At 44.3% G+C, this 6568-nt stretch overlaps 1 pseudogene; it reads right to left on the reverse strand.

The window, feature by feature from the left end:
- Positions 1-1231: 1231 nt before the first annotated feature.
- On the reverse strand, positions 1232-2734 carry LOC134373847 (elongation factor 1-alpha 1-like; annotated as a pseudogene).
- Positions 2735-6568: the final 3834 nt, after the last annotated feature.

The raw sequence follows: 6568 nt of genomic DNA on the forward strand, positions 1-6568 counted from the left end.
GGCTAAGAACCCGGCTGCCAGCATCTCTGCAGCAGCTTCTCGGAGCCTGTTCATAATTAATTTTAGAAAGGGCCTTGGCTTCCCATCCTCATTCCAAGTGCCTGATTCAGGTGAGGTCATGACAGTAATCATTGCCAAAGCTCTGTCCAATGGAGGAAGTGCTCACTGGTATGTGTGCATGTGTGTCCATGTATGCATGTGCATGTGTGTGAGATAGAGAGAGGAGACACTCCCCAACACACAAACCTGCTAACAAGTGGGGCTTTCAGGCTTTTCAGACCCTGGACTGGCCCAAAATGGTGCTTTTTTATTCAGTAATATATTCAACTAGTTGCGTGCTTTTTGTGTGTCTGCCCTGGGCCCTGGGGATATAGAAATGACTCAGATGCATGATCTCTATCCTCAAGGAACCCATCACCAAATGGAGAATCTATACATGTAAATGACAATACAGGTTATTAATGCCACAAGCTGGATTAGTTTAAGCGGTTGCATGAGCTGCCAGAGGAAACAGCTCACTCAGTCTTAGGTGGTCCAGGAAGACTTCCTGGAAGCCATCAAAAACCCAGAACCTAGCACAGAGCCTGGCACAAGGTAGGCACTCAACAAATATTTGCGGATTAAATAAAGTATCTTCTATGTTGACCAAAAGTGCCTTCTACACTGACTCCTTAAACACCAAATAAGTATTGGCTAGACCAAATGGAGAGGACCATATCTGTATCAGCTAGGACTCCTTTCACCTTCACCGAGCAGCAGAAATAGAGGTTTATTTTTCCCACATAATAAGAAGTTCAGAGATAGGTGGTAGTTACTATTGGCCCAGCATCTCAGGGATGTCAGAAATAACATCTTGATTATTCTCTTGATCTTTACCTTATGGTCACAAGACAGTTCCCATAGCCCCAGACATTCACATCTGCCTCCTAAATCCAAAGAGAGTGAAGCGTGGTATCAACGTGGGCCTCTCCTTTTATTTTGCTTGTTTGTTTGTTTGTTTGTTTGTTTGTTTGTTTTTCATTAAACTCTGTTTTAATGGGTATCAAAATTCTGTGACAGATTTTTGGTCAAGTTGTTTCCATTAAAAAGTGCTGATTTTAAAAACTAATAACTTAAAACTGCCATACACACACAAAAAAAAATGGCCCACAAAACATTCTGCTTCCTTCTGAAGGTTTTGTGATACATTGTTATCATTAACCAGTCTTTTACTATTAGCCTTACACGGCCAATTGTGATAAACGGTTCTGATATCGTTCTTCCACCACTGATTAAGGCTGGGGTGGCAGGTATTAGGGATAATATTCATTTAGCCTTCCGAGCTTTCTGGGCAGACTTGGTGACCTTGCCAGCTCCAGCAGCCTTCCTGTCCACTGCTTTGATGACACCCACAGCAACTGTCTGTCTCATATCACGAACAGCAAAATGACCCAGAGCAAGAATAGTCAAAGAAGCTTTCAACACACATGGGCTTGCCAGGAACCGTATCAACAATGGCAGCATCACCAGATTTCAAGAATTTAGGGCCATTTTCCAGCTTCTTACCAGAATGCTTCTTATCGATCTTTTCCTTCAGCTCAGCAAACTTGCAAGCAATGTGAGCTGTGTGACAATTCAGTACAGGGGCATGCATAACCAGCACTGATTTAGCCTGGATGATTCAGGATAATCACCGGAGCAGTGAAGCCAGCTGCTTCCATTGGTGGGTCATTTTTGCTGTCACCAGCAACATTGCCACGATGAACACCTTTGACAGACACATTCTTAACACTGAAGCCCACACTGTCTCCAGGAAGAGCTTCACTCAAAGCTTCATGGTGCATTTCAACAGACTTTACTTCAGCTGTAATACTGACTGGAGCAAAGGTGACCACCATGCCAGGTCTGAGAACACCAGTCTCTACTCAGCCCACAGGGACAATACCAATACCACCAATTTTGTAGACATCCTGGAGGGGCAGACACAAGGGCTTGTCAGTTGAACAAGTTGGTGACAAGATGCAATCCAGAGCTTCAAGCAGTGTAGTTCCACTGGCATCGCCATCTCTACGGGTGACTTTCCACCCTTTGAACCAAAGCATATTAGCTCTTGGCTCCATCATGTTGTCACCATTCCAACCAGAAACTGGCACAAATTCTACTGTATTGGGGTTGTAGCCAATTTTCTTACTGTAGGTGCTGACTTCCTTAATGATTTCCTCGTATCTCTTCTGGCTGTAGGGTGGCTCAGTAGAATCCACTTTGTTAAAACCAACAATCAGTTGTTTCACACCCAGTGTGTAAGCCAGAGGACCATGCTCACGGGTCTGCCCATTCTTGGAGATACCAGCTTCAAACTCACCAACACCAGCAGCAACAATCAGGACAGCACAGTCAGCCTGTGATGTGCCTGTAATCGTGTTTTTGATAAAGTCTCTGTGTCCTGGGGCATCAATGATAGTCACCTAATACTTGCTGGTCTCAAGTTTCCACAGGGAGATATCAATGGTGATACCACACTCACGTTCAGCGTTCAGTTTATCCAAGACCCAGGCATACTTGAAGGAGCCCTTTCCCATCTCAGCAGCCTCCTTCTCAAACTTTTTGATAGTTCTTTTGTCGAACCCAACACATTTGTAGATCAGATGGCCAGTAGTAGTGGACTTGCCCGAATCTACGTGTCCAATGACAAATGATGTTAATATGAGTCTTTTCCTTTCCCATTTTGGCTTTGATTTAGCGGTGGTTTTCACAACACCTGTGTTCTGGCAGCAAACCCATCGTGAAAAAGCTGGCCTCTCCTTTTAAAGAAAAACTTTCCCTTAGATGTGCCCCAATAGGTTTCTGCTCACTTATCCTTGGCCAGACCTTGCTACGTGGCTATCCCTAGCTGTAAGAGAACCCGAGAAAGTAAAACTTTTGCTTTTATGTGCTGGAGTGAAGGCAAGCATGGAGGAAGGAAGTCGGGATTGTGGGCCAACCAGCCTAAGCAGCCATAGTGTTCCCAAGTGTGTTGTAGCTCATCGCTTCCTTCTTTCACTTACTGTCCATCCAGTTGGCTAACAACCATTCCACATTATCTTTGTGTTAGGTTCTAAGTGAGGGATGATGGCCCTGACTTGAGATGCAAACAAATCATGATAACATCTTGTAACAAGGACAGCAATGCAAATGAGCAGAGAAGATTGGGGAGCTTTTCTAGAGAAGTCTTTTTCCACCCTCTTCATGTGCCTTTTCCCGTCCATCTTCCTCCCGCTCCAATTACTCAAGTTCTGACTATTTGTGGTAAAATACACACAACATAAAATTTACCATCTTAACCATTTTTTTTTCTTTTTTGTGACCGGTAAGGGGATCACAACCCTTGGCTTGGTGTCGCCCGCACCGCGCTCAGCCAGTGAGTGCACCAGCCATCCCTATATAGGATCCGAACCTGCGGCCTCGGCGCTACCAGTGCCGCACTCCCCCAAGTGAGCCACGGGTTCAGCCCCATCTTAACCATTTTTAAGTGTATGGTTCAGTAGCATTAAGTATATTTACTTTGTTGCACAGCCAATCTCCAGAACTCTTTTTATCTTGCAAAACTGAAACTGTACCCATTAAACAACTCCTCATGTCCCCCTTCCCCCAGCCCCCAGCAACCACCGTTCTACTCAGTGTCTGTATGAACTTGACTACTCTAAGTATCTCATATAAGTGGAATCAAGAAGTATTTGTCCTTTTGCAACTGGCTTATTTCACTTAGCAAAATATCCTCAAGTTTCATCCATGTTGTAGCACATGTCAGAATTTCCTTCCTTTTTTTAATTTTTTTTTAAATTTTATTTTATCAATATACAATGTAGTTGATTTTCATGTCCCTTTACCCATAGAATTTCCTTCCTTTTTAAGGCTGAATAATATTTCATTGTATGAATATGCCACATTTTGTTTATACATTTATCCACTGATGGAGTCGAGAGACATCACATCCTATCTATCTTTTAATGCCCAAACAAAAATGCTTTCTCCCATGATGACCAGAACAGTCCCATGCTCAGGATCCCTCCTCAGTGTAATCACTGTCTCCATGAGAAATAAATAAACGTCTATTTGTTTAAGCCACTGATATTCCATGCTTTCTGTTAGTCAAAGCCAAACCTAATCTTTATTAATATACCTCATTTGTCAAATGGATATACCTCCAAGGGCTGATAATCAGATGATATGTATATTAGTTTGCTTGGGCTGCCGTAACAAAATACCACAGACTGAGTGGCTTAAACAACAGAAATTTGTTTTCTCCCAGTTCTGAAGGCTAGAAATCCAAGCTGAAGGTGTAGGCAAGGCTGGTTTCTCCTGAGACCTCTCTCCATGGCTTGCAGACAGCCACCTTCTTGCCCCATCCTCACGTGGCCTTTCTTCTATGGGCAAGCACCCATGGTGTCTCTGTGTCCAAATCTCCTCTTCTTATAAAAACACTAGTCAGATTAGATTAGGGCCCACCTGCATGGCCCCATTTTAAACTTAATCATCTCAGTAAAGGCCCTGTCTCCAAATACAATCACAGTCAGAGGTAAAGGGGATTACATCTTCAACCATGAATTTGCAGCAGGGGACAGCACAATTCAGTTAATAATAGTATGTAACTCTGTGGTCGTACCAGTTGCTAAAATATTCACATACCAATCAATAAGTAGAAGTCACCCCAACCTCCTGAGTGACCTGCCTTTCTCCCCTACATCCCCAGAATCCCCCATCTTCCTGCAGGCAAAAGGTTAATGCTGGACTAGTCGTTAGACATTTTTAATATCCTCTCTGCTTCTATCCTATCATGATAATACCTATAAAGTACTTAACATAGTATCTGGAACCTAGTAAATAACAAATTTTTGATGTTATTAAATAATAATTATTATAGGACATTTAGAAACCAGGCACTATAAACCACTTAGAAAGAACTTGATAGTCCTTTTTAGAAAAACATTCTGTCCAAACACTGTTTAAATCAGCTCAATTTAACTTAGGTCAACGACCTAAGCCACTTCATGGAATTTGTTTCCAGTCTGAGAAACAAAGCTTCTGAAAAATCTGAAAGGTTGCAGAGACCACTGGCTGGGGGTGTTCTGACAGGTGGCAGGGAAGTCCTGGTGGGGGCCCAGCCAGCGTGGCCCTCTGACTCAAAGGCTGTGCTCCTGCACGAGATGAACCTGTCTCTCCCAAGCTCTTCATTCTAGCTTGGCCCTTGTGCACAAGGGAAAAAATACAAAAAATGAAGAATTCAGTTAAAAATCACCTGTTTTGCTTCAGCTTTATAAATAGTACAGTAGTGGGTTGGGTTTTTGGTGGTTTGTTTTTAGGTGATAAATGTCTCCCACCTCTCCAGGTAACTGCACTTACCAGCCACACTAATCCCCTTAGCTCGTGTGCACAAGTCCTGCCACAACCATCAGCTTGGCTGGTGTTCACCCCCAGCCAGTGGTCCTGATGTCCTCCCCCACCCCTGCCTATCAGAACAGGGGCTCAGCCTGTGTTTCCAAGGTAAGACCTTGGATTCCCACTTGAATCTGCCCAGACTTCGCTGCAACGGTGAATTCCAGGCCTCTCACTCTCTCCCTCTATGCTGCAGATTAAAATTTTTAAATTCCCGCAGGAGGTGAGTCAAATCAGCAGGAGGAGACGTGTTACAGAATGACCTGCGAGGGTGTCATCAGCAGGTCTGACCAACAAAAACGCTGTGCTTGGGCAGCATGTGAGTGTGGTCTCAGTGTCACAAGGACAGAACCTTCAGCCGGAGCTAGCCGGGTCTGCCCAGAGCGGCCGTGGGGCAGACGCCCGGTGGTTGATAAAAGAACAAGACGCCTGGAATGATCTGATAAGGAGCAGGTCCCACCATGGAATCTTAAACAGAGCAGGGCACGCTCAGAATGGTGATGGAGTCCCTCCATTCTGTGGGCGGGTGACAGCAGAAGGCCAGCAGCAGGGAAAGGATGGTTGGGGCAGACACTACAGCACTTGGCTCAAAGGGGACGGATCCCAACCTATGTTGGGTGACAGTGGGAAGAGACACTGCTGGGAGTCTGCAGAGTGGATGCTGTAAGGAGGGGCAAGGATTTGGTCATTGTCTGAACATGGGGTGCGGAAGGCATAGGAATCAGAGTTGGAAGTGCCAGATTCGTCCCCCAAGGAAAGAAGAAACTACTAGAACTGGAATCAGGGCTCTCAGAAAACAACTGGATGCAAAAAGCCAAAGCCTGACATTCCAGAAAAGGAGCAGAGAAGCTCTCTGACCTCAGGCTAATGGGAAAATAGTCTGCTATTAAAGTCTGGAGCAGCAAACCTAGCCCCACCCCTGGACGTAATGACAGCCTGCAAGGTGATGGAACAAAAATGGGTAAACATGGCCAAAACGTGCCTTAAAGTCAGTGGGGTGCTGGAGCCAGCTCTCACCTGGAAATTTGCACAGCCATTATTAAAAATTAAATTATATAAACTTAAAATTAAATAAACTATATTAAAACCAAAGGGGATAAATATTTAAAACTCATCACTTCCTAATTATTTTACTGTTACCACAATCTATGCCCTTGGGGTTGTTTGTATCTGCTGT

This window comes from Cynocephalus volans, chromosome 3 (genome assembly GCF_027409185.1).
Source record: "Cynocephalus volans isolate mCynVol1 chromosome 3, mCynVol1.pri, whole genome shotgun sequence".
Lineage (NCBI taxonomy): Eukaryota > Metazoa > Chordata > Mammalia > Dermoptera > Cynocephalidae > Cynocephalus > Cynocephalus volans.